Genomic DNA, 20,001 nt, shown 5'->3' on the forward strand with positions numbered 1-20,001 from the left:
AAGTCTGGAATGGATTAATCCATTTTGCATTACTTTCTATGGGAAAGCATGCCTTGGTTTTGGAACGCTTTGGTTTTGGAACGGACTTCCAGAACGGATTAAGTTTGAGAACCAAGGTACCACTTTAATGTGTGAACGAGGGAACCAGGGAGAGGGCCTTCTCGGTATTGGCGCCCACCCTGTGGAACGCCCCCCCCCATCAGATGTCAAAGAGATAAACAACTACCTGACATTTAGAAAACACCTGAAGGCAGCCCTGTATAGGGAAGTTTTTAATGTGTGACATTTTAATGTATTTTAATATTTGTTGGAAGCCGCCCAGAGTAGCTGGGGAAACCCAGCGGGATGGGCAGGGTATAAATTATTATTATTATTATTATTATTCCCAAAAACCTGTTTCACAGAGCTTGAAGTTCCCCTTGTGCCCATCTCCAGTGTCAACTCTTCTATCGTTTTGTTGTTTGGGTTTCATTATTGACTTCTGCTTTGTCTTGTGTTTTATTCTGTGAACTGCTCTAAGAACCTTTGATGAAAGGCAGTATAATAATAATAATAATAATAATAATAATAATAATAATAATAATAATAATAATAGATAGATGATAGATAGATAGATAGATAGATAGATAGATAGATAGATAGATAGAATTAAGGCAATGCTTTGTGATTTGTCATTTCGCCCCTTTTCAAAACAAACACCAAAATTAAGATCCTGCCATATCTTTTGGCACCAGATTCAAAAGAGGATGGTTTCCTATGCCTTCTGAGAAAGCCTTGCTCTCACTCTGTAAGGGCTTTATGTGGCCTCACTGATGCAGCCAAATTGGATTGCATCACTACATAACATTGCATCATCATATTCACTAAATGTTTCCCAACTAGCTGGGAAGCCCTAACCCAACCACAGGGGGCAGGGAATGGGGGGCGAGAGAGAAGGAAAATAATTCTGAAGCAGGAAATGGAACAAAGGACAATGACTGGTAAATTTTCTAAGATGTTATTACTCTCAATTAAGGATTCTTTTCATAGTTTAAAGCAGTGTTTTTCAACCACTGTTCCGCGGCACACTAGTGTGCCGCAAGATGTTGCCTGGTGTGCCGTGGGAAAAATTGAAAAATTACTTTATATATAGTCAATATAGGCACAGAGTTAAATTTTTTAACATTTTCTAATGGTGGTGTGCCTCGTGATTTTTTTCATGAAACAAGTGTGCCTTTGCCCAAAAAAGGTCGAAAAACACTGGTTTAAAGCCAGAAAAAGAAAAGGGGGTGCATTTGGTTCTGTTCTTGAGTACAGGTTTAGGATTGGCAAAGGCTTTGTGCCAAGCTTTTATTCCATTCTCAGTCACCTGTCCCCACCTTGCAATATAATATTTTAAATATGTTGATAACGCAGTAATGTGATAGCTCCAAGTACATAAACAGATATGAATACAAACCAGGCTTGTTTATTATAATCCTAGGTTGATCATTAAACATACCAAAGCCAACAAATGATACTGTACAACTCCGTGAAGGTAGGGTAGCCAAGCCATGACCAAGAGCTTGAGTGTATAATTAAAAATGTGGGTAGAAAAGCTAATTACACATAACCAAAAAACAAACACACACAAACACCCTCCTCCAAAGGGGGGACACACAAAGTGCCCAGTATGGAGCTCACAGTACAAGTAGGATTTCTGCCAGGAATTCTATATCTCCTGCTAAATAGTTATCTTCCTGTGAGTTTAGCAAGTCGAAAAGGAAGGTTTTTTCTGCTTTATTTTCTGTGGAAATTTTTCCATTTCATAAGTCCATTAGTAGCAACAAATGGGTGTCAACCGCAAATGCAATATTAAGGAAGCTTAGCAATTTCAACATTTTTAGCTCGTTTACCCAATACAAGTTAAACGAACATGCTCAATTAAAGGTAAAGGTAAAGGGACCCCTGACCATCAGGTCCAGTCGTGTCCGACTCTGGGGTTGCGGCGCTCATCTCGCTCTATAGGCCGAGGGAGCCGGCGTTTGTCCGCAGACAGCTTCCGGGTCATGTGGCCAGCATGACACAGCCACTTCTGGCGAACCAGAGCAGCGCACGGAAACGCCGTTTACCTTCCCGCCGAAGCGGTCCCTATTTATCTACTTGCACTTTGACGTGCTTTCGAACTGCTAGGTGGGCAGGAGCTGGGACCGAGCAACGGGAGCTCACCCTGTCACAGGGATTCGAACCGCCGACCTTCTGATCAGCAAGCCCTAGGCTCTGTGGTTTAATATTTTGGGAAAATATTGTAGAATTTTTGCACGACAGCAGCCCTTTGCAAATCACCCTAATTTCTTCCCCAATTCAAACTTTTTCTGGCGAACTCACCAGCACCCTAAAAAACAGCTCTGTCTGTCCTACCCACCCACCGCAAAGAAAAACAGAGGCATAAATGGAGACATTCACTGGATTAAAGGCTATTTCCCCCTGCAGAGCAGCGAATTTCACAATAGTTTGTAATAATTTGGTAAACTTTCTTAATGGTCAGCTGCCAGCAGAAACCAGCAATGCCACAGCCTCTCAAGCCCTTGACCACTGCCCAAAAGAAGTACCTAGGAAGTTATGGCAAAACCACCTTATATAGAATTTCAGCCCCATCACTTCACTATATTCCCCACCTCAAATCAGTCAAGAAGCTATATAGCTGGGATGCTTCTCCTCCTATGATCTTCCATTAGATTACAGTGGGTGGTGAACGGATGGGGAAGAGTAAAGGAAATGGAGGGGGAGTAATCGGATGAGCCAGATTGCTGCGGGACATGGCCTTGCATACCCCACCTCTTCAACCCTTTTCTCCAAAAGGGCACTAGAAAATATAATTAACAGCAAACTAGAAACATGACAGACATGAACAGGTCAACGCACAGTGCGGAGTGAATGTGAGATCTGGCCTGAGAATCTTTGGCATTAGCACACAAATAAAACTGTGGAAAAATCAAATTCATTCTATATACATTCTGAAAGGATTCATGGCAGAATTACTGGGTGACCAAGGCAGAATTTCCAAAATGGCTCAAGACTCACCAGCTCAAACTGTTGGTTATTTTAATACATCAGCACCTTCAAATGGCTACAATATATCAGGATAATTATTTACAGGATATGCAACAGAATAAGGTTTGAATAGAATGCCATGGAGAGATGGACTGGGAAGTCCAAAGAGAAGTGACTTGCAATGGATAATGTTTGATGTATGTATATAAAAATTGTGGAAAATGTAGATTAGATCGATAGATGGATAATTACAACTGCCAGCATGTGCCACTGAGTAACAAGGACAACTCTGGGTCCAGTTCTTCCCAACATTCCGCCTGGAGGTGTCTTCTGTCTAGCTAACTATGTTCATAGGATTTTCCCCAAACCAGTCTTATCTTGAAATGTTTTCCCAACAGTTAAGGAGACAAGTCCCCCAAAAGAGGAGTTAGCCCAACAGCACCTCATTTGCAGGCAAACATTGTTCAAATGAAATCTAACAATGTACTAAATGTTAACAGGGCACATAGGTTTGTCACTGAGCAAAGGCCCTGGATTAAGTTGTTGTTGGTATTTGTCTGTCTTGAGAGACAATGGAGTATGCCTCCAGGGGTGAAGTCAAACAGCTGTGTTAGCAGCACTGAAGTGACATCTTCAGCGCGTAAGCCTGGGCAATGTATCTGGAGTTCCTGGGCTGCCCACATGACAAGACCAAAGGACAGCAGAGCAATTCGTTTGGCACCAGAAACTGCCTTCTTGACCATTGGACGTTAGTATCATCTGCTCAATCCACCAGTGCCTGTCTCTGCATGCAAGGAAACTCCCTAGAAGTCTCATCAAGGTTTTGATATCCATTGGCTACCCTCACCTGGTTTAGCCATCCAGTCGAAGCCGTTTCCCGGGTGTGGCCACTGTCACATGCTGACAGCTTCTAGAAGTCACAGGTGCACTCATGTAATAATCCACCCAAGCTATGTGCATAACTGGGCCAACTTCCTTACTGCTCCAGAGAGAAAGCTAAAATAGGTCTGGGGTAGGTTAAGCCAACCACAAGCCTAGCATCAAAATTTCAACCTAAGCTTGTAAATGTTTGCTCTCTGAGCCATGCCAACCAATACCATGCAATCATTAGGTGGGGCAGGGGTTGGTGGCTTGGAATCAGGCCAGCAGCTTGACTATGGCTAACTCAATCTAGAGCTACTTCCTAAGGCGCTAAGCCAGAGTGCACATCTTTAAAAACTAAGGCAAGATGGAACTCCACCAGCTCAAAAGGAAGCTGCAGTATGAACCTCTGGAAACCTCCAACGAGGGCCTTGCAACATCACAGAGATCAGGCAGCAATGCTAACAACTTGCAATCTGCCCCAGCGGCACAGAGTATTGACTCTTCACAGAATGGAGATGTGAATTAGAAGCATGACACTTGGCCACAGTTCCAAAACACAAATGGGAAGAGGCAGCAGTGCCTGTGTCCTATTTACATATAAAACTGCTGATCTTTAAATAAGATATGTGTAAAGCCATTAAGAAAACAGGCAGGGAGGAGGGCTTGAGAGCTGTTTGGACAGCCTCTCACATCACGATAATAAGACGCTATTATATATTCGGCTGTTTTACAGCTGTTAAAAGCTTTTAGGACTATCCACTAACAAACTTGTATCCTTTCCAATCTCTCTCAGCATGACAGAGTAGATGGGACTCCTTCTGTGCTCCACTTGGTAAAACTAATAAAAAACTTTCCACTTCCATCTCAGAGCTTTTTTAATACCATTAAGCTACAAAGCTTCTCTGATTGAACATCCCAGCAAAGTGAGCACATTATTAGTGTTCAGATTTGTCTTCATCTCACCAAACTGGATTAGGAATAGCCCATTTAATTGCAAAATTAATTTAGCAAAGCAGCAGAGCTTTTGAACCAGTGAATTAAAGGATACAATAAGGGCATCTGACCATCACCTGTTGCACTGAATGAGTTGCTCCAGAACAAGGGAGCAGATTTCAAATACTCTGTTCCTTTGCAAACGAAAAGTAAAAAAGGGGTTTTACCAGTGCAAGGAAGAGTTTGGCAGGCTTGTGACCCCAAAGAAGAAATACTTGTTGCTTTATCCTCCCTTTAGCAGATCAGAGAAATGTTAAAAAGTAGACACTATTTATTTGCAGCCCCAAAGTGGCTTTGTGAAGCATACCACTTATATTGCAAAATCTCTCAATGGACTTGCCTGACTAGCAGCTTCCCATGCCCCTGACTGTATATCATCAGAATAGGTAAATTGCTAACCGGTTTGAAGAAACATTCAGGAATCCAACCTCAGTTCACAGGATGGTTTTTGAACAAGTTTCATAGATACCCCAGGGGGTGCAAAATCCATTTTCACATGTGAGCCCCAGGACTAACTCAAAGCCATCTGGTAAAATTTAAGTTTTATATGGCAAGGCTATAGCAGGCTGAAAGGCTTCCAGGCAAGATCAAGCAGAAGGGCTCATAAGAGATGTGTCTTTTGCTTGCTTGTCCACCTCCTCACACCAGCATCCCTTAGCAAGATGAGCAAAGAATCATAGAATTGTAGAGCTGGAAGGGATCCCAAGGGTCCTCTAGTCCAGGCTTCCTCAACCTCGGCCCTCCAGGGATGATGGGAATTGTAGTCATAGAATCATAGAATCATAGAGTTGGAAGAGACCACAAGCGCCATCCAGTCCAACCCCCTGCCAAGCAGGAAACACCATCAAAGCATTCCTGACTGGCTGTCAAGCCTCCGCTTAAAGACCTCCAAAGAAGGAGACTCCACCACACTCCTTGGCAGCAAATTCCACTGTCAAACAGCTCTTACTGTCAGGAAGTTCTTCCTAATGTTTAGGTGGAATCTTCTTTCTTGTAGTTTGAATCCATTGCCCCGTGTCCACTTCTCTGGAGCAGCAGAAAACAACCTTTCTCCCTCCTCTAGATGACATCCTTTTATACATTTGAACATGGCTATCATATCACCCCTTAACCTTCTCTTGCCCAGGCTAAACATACCCAGCTCCCTAAGCCGTTCCTCATAAGGCATCGTTTCCAGGCCTTGGACCATTTGGGTTGCCCTCCTCTGGACACGTTCCAGCTTGTCAGTATCCTTCTTGAACTGTGGTGCCCAGAACTGGACACAGTATTCCAGGTGAGGTCTGACCAGAGCGGAATACAGTGGTACTATTACTTCCCTTGATCTAGATGTTATACTCCTATTGATGCAGCCCAGAATTGCATTGGCTTTTTTAGCTGCTGCATCACACTGTTGACTCATGTCAAGTTTATGGTCTCAAAACATCTGGAGGGCCGTAGTTGAGGAAGCCTGCTCTAGTCCAATCCCCTGCAATGCAAGAATCTCAGCTAAAGCATCCATGACATGTAGCCATCCAACCTCTGCTTTAAAACCTCCAAGGAAGGAGAGTCCACAACCCCACCGAGGGAGGTTGCATGGCAACAGGGAGAGCATGACAGTACTTGTGAATCCCTGCTGGATAGGTGCTTAAGACCACTTGGCCATAGAGCTCTCTTACAGATTAAGATTTCCTTGGGGGAAAGTCCAGTGCTTCAGCCTTCCTGACTTTGGCCACCACTTTCTTGGGTCTTTGACATTCCCTCCCTGCTTGGCTAAGTAGCCAGGTCTGTCTGGTTACCGTGCCAGCCAGATGCTGGTGAAAGTCCAGGAGAGGTTGGAAGTGAAAGCAGCATGAACCCAATTATGTGCAGGTCATTTCCCTCAGAAAGTGGAGAAAGTTCATGCAGAATGGGCCTGCATGCGCATGACTACATCACTTTACAAGGCTGGGAGAGGCACACCAGCTCCTTACCATGCATATCCCTTCTTTGTTTTACACACACCTATGCCTCCCTTCAATATAAATATTCTCAGGGTGGCTCATGCAGCAACATAAAGACAGGATGTTAGCAAATAGCAATGCTGCCCAGTCAGGTGTGCACCAGCCACAGATAACTAGCACAGCTAAATGTATGAACCAATAGCAAAAGAGGCTGCTTCTGAAGATAGCTGACACACATTAATTCTGCGTAGTCAAATACCTGCAGCAGAAGGAAACTATGACTGAACATCTGCATGTTTAAAAAAGAACCCCGCATGCCGGCTGGATTTTCTCTATCCCAAGGCAAGCCACTTACAAATGTTTTATTTGTGTTTTCAATCAGGCTACAGCAAATTAACTCCCTGGTGTTTGAAGTCTGAAGCAAGCTTGCTTCATCATAATTGCTGCTTATTCATATACAAGTAGAAGCTTGTGCCAACTGAGCTCGCTCTTGTCCTGGGAGAAGGGAATGTAATAAAGTCTACAGCACTGTACATTTCCAAAGATGCTTCAGAAGAGCCTCCTCTCTCATCTACTGTAAAAGACTTCTTCCACCCAGAGGAGATTGTTTTTCAGCCATGCAACCCTGCCGAAGCTTTTCAAGGCTGATTCACACAAAAGCAGGAGGAAGCACATGCACATATGGGCACCTGAAGCTCACGCACATGAATTCAAGGGTCGAAATATCTGAGGTTCTTTAGAACAGTACAAAGCAGTGATCACTATTAGCCAGCAGCAGCTAAAAATGGACCTGCGTCACCATATGCTGGAAATAAACCACCACCATGTCCTGCTATTGAACTTCTCAGGAGCATCCCTTTGGTTGCTGTTGGGAGACATGATACTGAGTGAAGCAACTCCAGGAGGGACCTAGCAAGGTAACTGTGTCCCCACGAACCTAATGCAGCAATTACGGCAACAGCATGAAGCCTGTGACAGCTGCGTATCTTGAGAACCACAACTGTAAAAATGAAAGGCTAGTTTGGCGTATTAATGGCTAGAGCAGCCCGCCTCAACCTTGGGTCCCTAGATGTTGCTGGACTACGACTCCCATCATTCCTAGCCAACATGGCCAGTGATCAGGGATGATGGGAGCAGTAGTCCAAGAACCTCTGGGGACCCAAGGTTGAGAAAGTAGGGGCTAAAGTAGATCAGACTTCAAATCCCCATGTGAATATGAAGCTTGCCAGGTAACTGTGGGGTCAGTCACAAGCTCTGCCTAACCTAACCTACCTCATGGGATAGTGAGGTATGTGACAGCTGAACTCTTTGGAGGGAGGGCTGGATAGAAATATTAGTGTTTTTTTAATAAAAAAAATGAGCAGCCCTGGTATATGAAACCAGAAAATCCATTTGGAGCAGCTTTTTATTTCCAGTAGCATCCACTCAGACACCACTTCTGGAAGCTCACAAGCAGAGTATCAAGGAGTGCTTTTACCTGCTGCTTCCCTACCCCCAGGAACCGCCTCTGAACATGGAGTTTCCCATATTGCCATTAGGAATAAAAGCCACTGATAGACTACAACTTCCACCCTGCAGCTGCCCAATCCTCTTTTAAAGTCATCTAAGCCCACGGCAAATCACACCATCTTGTGGGAACATTACTTTACGCACTGTGTAAAGCAGCCTCTGCCAACCTAGGGCTCTGAACACTCAACAGAGCTTCACGGTATCTCAGCAATTCTTACAGCAAACCCTTAAGAGCACCCGGCTCTTAACTCAGTCTTGTAGACATTGCATTAGACCAGCTCTATCATTTATTATACCTCCCACAACTTGACCTCTCTACCCTCAACTTGCCGTAATCGTAGAACAGTGCTTGGATCACACAAGTAAATACAAGGCTGAAATAAACCGAAGATCTCTAGCTCCAATATATGGTACTAGGGGTGGTTAAACTGCGGCCCTCCAGATGTTGCCGAACTACAGCTCCTATCAGACGGAACCAGCACAGCCAAGGGCCAGGGATTGTGGGAGTTGTAGTTCAGCGATATCTGAAAGACCACCACCTCTGCAATACAGGACCTGCAGGAAACAAGATTTAAAAGTAACCAAAGCAAAGGGGCAACTCTGACCCAAGGTCACAACTTAGCTTTTTGTCATCAAGTGTATTTTGCTTTACAAATCATCTCCAACAAGCCAATAAACATCTACATACCAAACTGAGGAGTTCCAACGACACAAATCAGAAGCCATGTGAACCAAATAAACCTAGTTTGAAAGATCTGGAAGTCATTCCCCATTCATTCCTTCCTTCCTCCCACAATCTCTTTTATTCCATTTGCATGTATTCAGTGTCTTCCCCTCTGAAGAAGAAAGGAATTGCTCTCGCAGTAATAAGAACAGGCTGCTGCAGCGCCCCAGTTCTGTGCTGCCTCCTTTCCATGTAGATGTGGCATCCTGACAGCTATGCTGCTGTGTGTCCCATTTCCAGCCTCAGCTGGGAGGTCTGCACTTAATAGGCTGCAAAAGCAGCAGAAAAAAAATACTGATTGGCTCCCCTTTACAAGGAAGAGCCAAAAGCATTTACACTTTTTAATTGAACCCGGTGCGTCATAAAACACATCACCTGCACTGCTTTTTTAAAATAAAAAATGAAGGGCCCGCATAATTCCTCTAAGGAAGAGAAAATGCTTTCTTCATGACTATTACAGACACTTTAAACTGGGGGAAGAAGCACAAGTTAGTCCTGGAGAGGCACACACACGCTTTCCAGACTGATAAAGGTTATAGCAACAGTGGATACTTTTACCTTCAACCCTTCCCTGCTTACTCCCCAGCAGGGCATTTGCCCCAAGATCTGAAGAGCCACAGATCCTGCTCAGATCCCATCAGCCTCACTGCTGGAAAGAAGTTCTAGGGCTGAACCCCTCATGGTTTGGAAACCATGCCCCTGTGTTGACAAGCTGCAAACGCTAACGAGCACAGCTAGCAAGTTCTCATTTCAGAGACAAAGAAAAACAGGAGCAGCCGACATGCAATGCTGTTGCCTCCATTGCAACTTCCCATACCTCTCATTGTAACAGCGCAGGCTTGCGACACTTAGATTACATGGGTAGGCAAACTAAGGCCCGGGGGCCAGATCCGGCCCAATTGCCTTCTAAATCCAGCCCGTGGACAGTCCAGGAATCAGCGTGTTTTTACATGAGTAGAATGTGTCCTTTTATTTATAATGCATTTCTGAGTTATTTGTGGGGCATAGGAATTCATTCTTTTTTCTTTTTTTCAAAATATAGTCCAGCCCCCCACAAGGTCTGAGGGACAGAGGACCAGCCCCCTGCTGAAAAAGTTTGCTGACCCCTAGCTTAGAACATGTTGGCATCTCACCAACTTTTTCTGTACAGTCTGTTTTTCTGTTTTTTTCCCCTGTATCCCCAACATGTTGTGTTGCCTAAGTATTGGATTCCTTGCGACGGATTCAGCTTATGGGCACTTGCAACATATGCAAACAGGTATGGTGCAGGCATGACTGTGCTGTAAATTGCACCATGTTGAACCCAACCTCCTACTTCCTCCAACTAAATATACTGCTTAGAGGGATAATTCTAGAAATAGACACCAGCACTATCAGAGCCTTGCCCTTCCGCTTTCTATAAAAGGAGAAGTTTACGGGGGTTTCCTCGAAGTTAGAATTTGCACAGCTGCTCCCAGTTCAGCACCAGCCATTGCAGCAAGAAATCTCTGGCTACAAAGTGAAATACAAAATGGGGGAGGCATCGGGGAAACAGAAGCCCTAGCTGAGCTACTAAACATGGAAGTTACAGCTAAGCCTAACAACAGACATGACCTCTTTCAAGTATTTCAACAGCACATCTACCCAAGATGAGATCCCAGGGAATGACACAGATTCTTATATAATCTTTAATACATACTTGCGATCAGTTTTTAAGGAAGCTATGAGTGGGCTTATGCCAAATGAAAACAACCTATTAAAATAAAATCACATAGGAATTCTGAGATGCATTATTAGATGAGCTCAGAAGTACAAAACACACAGCGCACCTGTTGCTTCTTGTAGTTGCTCACCTGCCAGGTACTTTCCAAAAAGGCCAGGGGTGGGGATACAGGTGGGGATACTTTCATTAATCTATATCGTTCAGTTTCCCGATCTAAGAGTGAAATGACTATGGAAACACGGTCATAAACGTTTGACATACAAAACGCAGTTCGCAAGTCTTGGATGGCTTCACAAAGACAGCCAAAATAATTTCATTTGATTCTATTGCCTGGTGCTTTAAATCTGCAGTGGAGTTAGTTTCCTGGACACAACGCTATTAGTTTCTTATGTGCAACGATGAAGGCAGACGTGGGAGGAGAGATCTGAGGTTTAATCCTTGCGCCAATATTCTTCTGACATGCATTCACTTTATAGCGTTCTTTGGTGTGCTTAATCTAATAAAAAAAAAAGTTTATTAAAAAAATAAACCAGAACATGTGTTTTACAGTTCTCCAGTATGAGGAAAACTTACTTATACAAAATCCTTCACAGACCGGAGTTATAAAGCTTACAGAGCTGTTGGGGGAAGGGGAGAGCGAAGATAGATTTGATGCAGCAGAATTTAATTAATACGTCACATTCTGGAGCTAGTGTACATCGCGAATGTTTAAATGATTTCCAGACTGCTAAACGTTCTTAACCAGCAAAATAGAGCTGTTTGTGACTGGACAACAGACGTGATGAAAAATGATTAAGTGATTGATGAATACTACTGCCTGTTTTCAAAGATAATTTTGGATCCTCTCCCCAAGGGAAAGGACTAAATTTGTGCATGATGGAGATCTGCAAACAATGTAGTTCATGTGGAAGAGGGGTGCATCTTCTGATATTCTGGGCTCTTTTGCTGGAAGAAGGAGAGAAGGAGAGAAAACTCTTCGGGGGGGGGGTAGATCTCTTTACTTGTTCTTTTCATAAGGTAAAGTGTTTGTCTTAAAAGTTGCACACACAAATTCACAGATAACTGAGTAAATGATCTTGATTTGCCGTGAGGAGCTGTAAGAGATGTGACGTCTCCAAAATAGGACTTCAGGTGGCTGAACTGTCAGTCGGCATTCCGTCAAAGCAAGGACAGCTTTGAGAGGGAAGTCTTGTACATTTTACACAGAAACAGTGGGTTGAAATTTGGCGAATTTCTCTTGCACAACACAGCGGAGACTCTGCCTCACCCTGTTGTGGTCAAGTTATCCTGTGAGGCGGCAGGAGCTGAAGCCAGGAGCCAGGCAAAGAGCATAGGGACGTGGAGGTGAAGTAGTCATTAGAGTGCTGGACTAGGACCTGGGAGACCAGGGTTCGAATCCCCACTCAGCCATGAAGCTCACAGGTTGACCCTGGGCTGGTCACTCACTCTTTGCCTAACCTGCCTCACAGGGTTGTTGCAAGAATAATATGGGGAGGAGGAGAACCATGTGCATCACCATGAGCTCCTTGGAGGAGAGGTGGTATTTAAATGCAATAAAACAAAACAAAGCAAGAGCCTTGCAAAGCCTCAAGGAACCCAAGAGCTGAAATCACTGACTGGGGCTGAAGGAGGTTTGCAAGTAAGTGTGAGCACCCCAAGAGGCAGCCTTTGAGGTAACTTAGAAGCCAAGGGTCAGCATGGACTGTAAAGTGCTTCAGTTAGCAGAGGCTGCTGTGCCCAGGTGAAAACTTTGGCTCCGAGAATCTCCAGATTCTCCGAGAATCTCCAGAGCACGAGGAGCAAGCAGAAGACTCTGCAAGTATAGCCCTCTGGTCCAAGTGGTTAAGTGGGTTGGAGGGGCTGGGGTAATTAGCAATCGGTTGAAAAGAGGGGGGATGAATCTCCCATAACTTTTCAAAGTGGCAGTAACAAAATAACCAAGTAGAATGAACAGTCTGATTTAAAGCAACAGTGGTCAAGTTAAGCTTATTATATTTCAACCTTTCGATCTTGGCCTACAAGCAAGGTGCCCGTTGCACTGGTCACTGCTAACATCAATGTACTAGTAAAATATGCAAGGCATGAGGAATAGCAACCAACGCACAAAGCCAATGGTAGATAGGCCCAAGGTAACATGGGCTTATTCCACAGAGTATCTCTTGTTACGCTCACAGCTTGGCATTGCTAGTGCTGAAAAGGATAATATATGGAAGACCGCTTCAAAGAGTTACAAAGATGTTTGCAGATGTGACATGCAGGCTGGCAACATCAACCCTGCCATCTGGGAATCCCTTGCAGACAACCGCAGTGCCAGGAGCCAGACAGACACGTCATGTATTCATATAGCAGTGACCAGAGGAGGAATAACCGCTGGGAGTAGCTCAGAGGAAAGAAACGCCCTGCTGCATCTGCATCTGCAGCAGCACAACCAGATCCCTCCATCTGCCCCAGCTGCAACAAAACATGCCTCTCCCTTATTTGGTCTCTAAAGCCGCAGCAGGCACTGCAACCTTCCAACAGTTTGACCTCACTCCCAAAGGCACACTCCTACATTATTTCCCAAGGCAGACAGATGCCAGCACAACTTAAGAGAGATGGGCAAAGGCACAAGGACACCAGGCATGTATTTACAATTACTTCAACTGCATGTTTCCTATGCTCAGACCCAGTTGCCTCAGTGCCCTGTACGGTACAACACTATACACTGATGATGAGTAAACATCTGTAAGAAGCCGAACTGCCAGGAAAATGACAAAGAAAACGAAACCCCCATCACCCAGACATCCCTACAAAGACCATGGCTGTCTACAAAATAACATGCTGGATGTGTTCGTAATACATGGGCACCAGAAAAGAGCAGCCAGGCCGTTGCTGCTGCCCAGAAAGCAACTGGAGCATTGAAGAGAAAGAAAACAAAAATAGATGCAGACGACAACATTTATTGAGCAAGGTGGTGTGGATAGCAGAGCTTCTGTGCTGAATTAAAGGAGCAGGTGCACAATGAGCTATTGAATATGCTGTCAAGAAGCCGCTGGGCCCATCTTGTGTCATGAATTAGAAATGCTGATTCCACGAAGTGATAAACGCAGCACTCTGTTGGTTTGGGGAGGTCAGTCTCTGAAGCAGGCTTAACTTTAAATGGATTTAAACCAAAAGAGCTTAAGTTGTTAATGTAGGGAGCACAGTGCTTATCAGGGCAGACACAGAAAGAGAAACTTTAAACCAGGCTAGGCAGAACTCCTTGAGGAAGTCAGTTCTAAGTAAAGGTAAACCTTAACACTGCAGTTTCCGTGCAGAGCGATGACAGTCGTGAAATAAAATTGTGCCTTCCCTTTCTTTAACTAGAACTGAATAAACTGAATCCTACATCCAGAGCTGGGTCTCTTCCCAACACCTGTGCCATTTTACTAAAAGGCAATACATCTCAGAACACAGATGCACCCTCCGATTCCAGCTAACGTCTCTTTTTAAAGTTACAGTATTTTAATTGAAATCTAAGGTGGGCATATCAACATTTAAGACACAGGAGCGGCTAAGCCGTTTTACACCACACACTTGTCTTATCGCAAACATACTTGAGAGCTACGTCTAATGTAAACTGCATGTGAATTTGGCTTCAGTATGCTTTTTTAAAAAAAAAAAATTAAGGTGATTTCAATTAAAAGAAATAAAGTGATACAAAAAAAGAAGGGAAAGTGAGAGGGAGAAAAACAACAACAAAGATACACATAAAAGTGAGAATATGAAAGAAAGAAAAAAGCAATATACGATATGCCCATACTGGCTTCAATATGTTGACATCACAAACAGACCACCACTGGCAACAACGCCCGCCCAGGATGCCTGCCCTCCCTCACGTTCTCTGAATTGCAAAGATTATTTCTATATGATTTGGCAATCCTTTACTGTTGTTGTTGTTGTTCAGTCGTTCAGTCGTGTCCGACTCTTCGTGACCCCATGGACCAGAGTACGCCAGGCACTGACTTTACTTCAAATGATACATTCCTTTACTGACTTTACTTCAAATGATACATTCCCAAGGCCAGCTTTACAGGCCTGGAAAATCTGGCACCATGTGTAATTATTAGGCTATGACTGTATGTACTTTCCTGTTTTACATCTTCCTCTCCATGCTATGCAGATGGATAATGTATTGTGTCTCTTTCGACATGGGCCACATGCCTAAAGGTTTGTGGTTTCATTGCATCATTATATATCTATATATCTAGTTACGCTGTACGGCGATCATCTGAAAAGGGCAATAAAAATGTTTACGGGGGATATGGTTTCAGCAAAGCCAAAATTGTGGATCCCTGCCCAATGTGTTTCCATTTAACACATGAACAGTAATCCCTGACCTAGATTCTTTAAACTGATCAATAGCTATGCTACAACGAAACCCAGGAAAATACGCAGCATCCGTGGGTTGCCTCCTGCATCCCAGCCCCTGTTTCAGCATGCAATAGCTTATGGGGGCAACAGGCTCAGCCCACAATACCACAACAGGAATGGAACAGGGAGGTGATTAGTATAAATAAAGTTGGCAAAATCTTGCGCCAATGGCCAGTAACCTCTGGTGCCTCCTTTGCCAATGCCAGTGAAATCCCATAGTAGAAGAAGTAATGATCCAGAGTCATCAGTTTGCTGAAATCTCATTCTTTATTAATGATGGGAAATGAATTACTTTTCTTGCAATTACATGGCATGTCAATTAGACAAATTCTTGAGAAGCTACTGACCCTTTACATGTTGAGAAATGTCCTCCCAAAGTACCAGCTTCCCAGCATGAGTGGTCAGCTAATAATTGGTACTGCTAAGACAAGATATGCATGTTACCCCTCTCTCTCTCTGAAGTTGTTTTAAAGAATTTGCATGCAATCCCCCCCCCTTTCCTTTTTCTTTTTAATAAACATGCAGTTGCAGTTTAGTGCGTGGGATCCAGACATCTTCCCTCAGGGTGGCACTCCAGCTGCAGGGATATTGCATCTCCCAAATATTGGAAATAGCAACACTGACTCCTGTTGTGTGAAACAAGATTGCACAAGCATAACACAATGGACAACCACGTGATAGTCCTGGACACTGTGAATACTGATAAACAATGCAACTCATGCGTAAACCAAGTACCACTGCATGAATCACCATCTACAGCAACTTATAGGGGTCGGTTTTCAGCTTGGCACTCTCCCACCTCAAAAAACAAACCCAGAGCCCTCTCTCTCTCCATCCCCCCACCCACATAAATGCAAACATTAATTGTGGCAATTACGATTACTCAATCGGTCTTTCTTGAATCCATTTTCAGCCCCTGTTGGATCATCAATTGGAAGCCTGCACACAAATGCATTCAACCAGCAGTCACTGTGTGTTGCTTGGTGCTAAAGAAGGGCAGTGCCAAAGAATGCTCCAACTACAATTGCGCTCATTTATCACACTAGCAAGGTTATGCTTAAAATTCTACAAGGCAGGCTTAAGCAGTATGTGGACCAAGAACTCCCAGAAGTGCAATCTGGATTTCGAAGGGGCAGAGGAACCAGAGACCAAATTGCAAAACATGCGGTGGATTATGGAGAAAGCTAGAGAGTTCCAGAAAAACATCTACTTCTGCTTCATTGACTACGCAAAAGCACATTTGTTTCAAGGAATACCTTTCGTCACAGCAAACTATGGGGGGTTCTTAAAGAAATGGGAGTGCCTGATCACCTCATCTGTCTCCTGAGAAATATCTACGTGGGACAAGAAGCTACAGTTAGAACTGGATATGGAATAACTGATTGGTTCAAAATTGGGAAAGGAGTACAACAAGGCTGTATGTTGTCTCCCTGGTATGCTGATGACACAACCTTGATGGCAGAAAGTGAGGTGGAATTAAAGAACCTTTTAATGAGGTTGAAAAAGGAGAGCGCAAAATATGGTCTGAAGCTCAACATCATAAAAACTAAGATCATGCCCACTGGTCCCATCACCTCCTGGCAAATAGAAGGGGAAGAAATGGAGGCAGTGAGAGATTTTACTTTCTTGGGCTCCATGATCACTGCAGATCATAGAATCATAGAGTTGGAAGAGACCACAAGGGCCATCTAGTCCAACCCCCTGCCAAGCAGGAAACACCATCAAAGCATTCCTGACAGGTGGCTGTCAAGCCTCTGCTTAAAGACCTCCAAAGAAGGAGACTCCACCACACTCCTTGGCAGCAAATTCCACTGTCGAACAGCTCTCACTGTCAGGAAGTTCTTCCTAATGTTTAGGTGGAATCTTCTTTCTTGTAGTTTGAATCCATTGCTGCCTTGATGATGTTGTAATTAGGTATTTTTTTTTCATGCTGTAAGCCAGATGTCCCCAGACTAAGGCCCGTGGGTCGGATACGGCCTGAGCGAGCCAATTTTCCGGCCTGCCACAACCCCCGCCGCCCGCCGCCCACTCTTACCAGCGTGGCGCGGCTGCCCATCTCCAGGATGGCGCGGCACCGGAAATAGCTTGTGCGTATGTGCAAGCGGCAATTTTTGCCGCGCTTCCAGGTTGGCGCGTGCTGGAAATGACGTTTGTGCATGCGCACAAGCTATTTCTGTTGCTGCGCCATCCCGGAGATGGCCAGCCGCGCCAGAAATAGCGGGTGCGTGCGTGCTTCCCCGCTCTCCAGCCCGCCACGCGATTGGCACTGGAGGAACTGGCCCGAAGCGGAGTAAGTTTGGGGACCCCTGCTGTAAGGTGCCTTGAGCATGGTTTGAACTATGGAAAGGCGGCACACAAATGAAATTATCTAGGTATATTATCTGTGCATGAGCTACATGGACATACTATCTGAGTATAAGGCAGCTTCCTATGTCACCAAAGGAGACCTGTTTTCTTATTTCTAAGTAGGACCTGCATGCTGAAGACATTACAGTCAATCAGGATCACCTATGTGATGATGTACCTATGTGATGATGTACAATAACTAATTGGGATGTAGCACTTGGGCATTCTGAAGACTACACCAACAGATGAAGTTCAGAACATGAGCAGCTGCTTAGCAACTAACTGCTGCACACTCTCCTTCTTGTGGGCGAGACCTGAATCAACAGAGAGAGGCACCATAGGAAACCTAGGAACTTGTCTAATACAGTCAGACCATTGTTCTATCTAACTCGGTACTGCCTACACTGACTGGCAGTGGCTTTTCAGTTTCAGACAGCGGTCTCTCCCAGCCCCACCTAGAGATGCCAGGAATTGCCTGGGGCCTTCTGAGCATAATGTGTATGCTCTACCACTGAGATCTCCCACCCACACACCTCCACCTGGCCACCTCAGTTTCTCCAAATGCCCCACATCTTATCAGTCTTCACATCAACCTATGGCTATAAGCATCAGCCATCTATTCAGAATTGGCAGAGCAGTAAGGAGGAAAAGCAGGAGTCTTTAGACAGCTACGAAGGTTCGATTTGAGCCCTTGAGTTACAGTGACATATTGCATGTTCAGGCTCATCTGAACAATCAGAAGGAATACAGACTTTATATTAAGAGTGTGCCAATTTTTGAGATCTTTGAGGAAGGCAACATGCAACCCTAAAAGACTACTCTGGAAGCCAAAAGGAATCTAGTAGGTGCATACTTGGATCCCCAGATGTTGCTGAGCTACAACTACCATCATCCTTGATCATTGGCCATGCTGCCTGAGAAGGTGGAGATTTTAGTGCAACAACATCTGGAGACCCAATGTTTGAGGAAGGCTGATTTACACCAACCTGCCCTGCCTCTTCTTCCCCACCTCTGTCCCCCTTTACTTAAGGGACTGAAATACAAGGCTTGCAACTGCCCAGCATACAAGACTTGAGTTCATGATTATAATGCAGGAACTGTGCACACAGAGCAATATATGCATTGCCTTGCATGTCTGCAATTTCTATATGTGGAATGGTTAATGCCCATTAATGCTAATGGAAGCTAAGTCCCTTGTGCAATGACTGGAGAAAGCAGGGTCCTTAAGTTTACTCCACAGAAATCCATAATAAAAAATGCCCAACAGCACAAAAAGAAAATTGATTCAAAGGCTGAAATGTTCCCAGACAATAGTTTACTGCCTTCTTATTTGCTTCCAACCTGCAAGCTACAAACATATGTATATTTTTTTAAGTGCATGACCAAGAGCAGCCTTTTTAGCACATTGTCACCAATAATAAAGATTATGCAACCAGAGAAGAAATATTACCATGAAAATATCACACACACACACACACACATTTTTCTTCATGAAACTATTCCTAATATTGTTCACACACAAATGCTATGGTATGATCTCCCTAACCTGTTTTATAATTTAAGATCAAACTTGTATTTTAGCCTAACCTGCATGATGTAACTTAGACCAGGGTCACAAATGCATCACAACACACACACACTTTTCAGGGTTGTATTACACACTGCTGCAGAAAATAATCAGTGGGAACACAAAGTCTGAATATTTGATCCCCCCCCCACCCTTTATAAAAGTGGTAGTGTTGGCTTTTTTCATGGAATATTCACTTGAAAGAGGTAGGGCACTGAAAAGCGACACTGCCAACCTAAGCACAGCATGGAGAGCACCACAAAATGCTATTCATTCTAATAGAAAAATCAGCAAGCTTTAAAAATTAAGCTACACAAAAACCATTCCATACAGTCTGAAGGCCACTGGCAAAGTGAAGCGCTTCAGCAGGTAACACAGGACCACATTCACCCAACACTTTCAAAGACACACGACATAGAAGACAATGGCTGTTACATAAACACAATAATGCACAGCAGAATAAAGTACTGTATTTGGTCAGTAAGTGCTTTTAAGCTCAGAAGTACACAACAAAAGAGCGCCAATTCTTTTTCCTGTAAATGCTGGAGGCTTGACGTACTTACCCACTGGCATTCTAATTGAGTCAGCAATCAGGGATTTTAATTTTTGAAGACCGAATCACTGCAGTTGGCCTTGATTTAATTTCCAGCAATAAATTACTTTTATGCAGGCTTCGGCTCGGTAAAAAAAAAAAAAAAAAATTACTCACAGGGGCCAAACATTAAGGACATTAGAAAAATAACTTTTATGGTTAAGCTAGCATTCATATTTGAAAGGCTGTCAAATTGTGCTGAAGAAAGGCCTGGCATGAGTCAGCAGAAGTAGGCAGCGTTGCCAGGAGAGTTAAAAGCAGGGCTAAGGAGAGACACAGAAAGAGCGAAAACAAAGAAAGGAACAGAGAAGCAAATCATTTCTGCCTCTCCGAACCTGCTAAAAAACCTGCTGTTATCAGTCACTGTGACATGGATACACT

At 44.0% G+C, this 20,001-nt stretch overlaps 1 protein-coding gene across 1 annotated transcript in view; it reads right to left on the reverse strand.

The window, feature by feature from the left end:
• Window positions 1–19,611, reverse strand: part of NCOA1 (nuclear receptor coactivator 1) — a 224,407-nt gene extending 204,796 nt beyond the window's left edge. The window contains exon 1 of the mRNA XM_033145193.1: window positions 19,592–19,611. The gene's annotated coding sequence lies outside the window, so the exon portion shown is untranslated. The remainder of the gene's footprint in view (window positions 1–19,591) is intronic.
• Between the last annotated feature and the right edge of the window lie 390 nt (window positions 19,612–20,001).

The sequence above is a fragment of the Lacerta agilis genome, chromosome 3 (genome assembly GCF_009819535.1).
Source record: "Lacerta agilis isolate rLacAgi1 chromosome 3, rLacAgi1.pri, whole genome shotgun sequence".
In the NCBI taxonomy this organism is placed as follows: Eukaryota; Metazoa; Chordata; class Lepidosauria; order Squamata; family Lacertidae; genus Lacerta; species Lacerta agilis.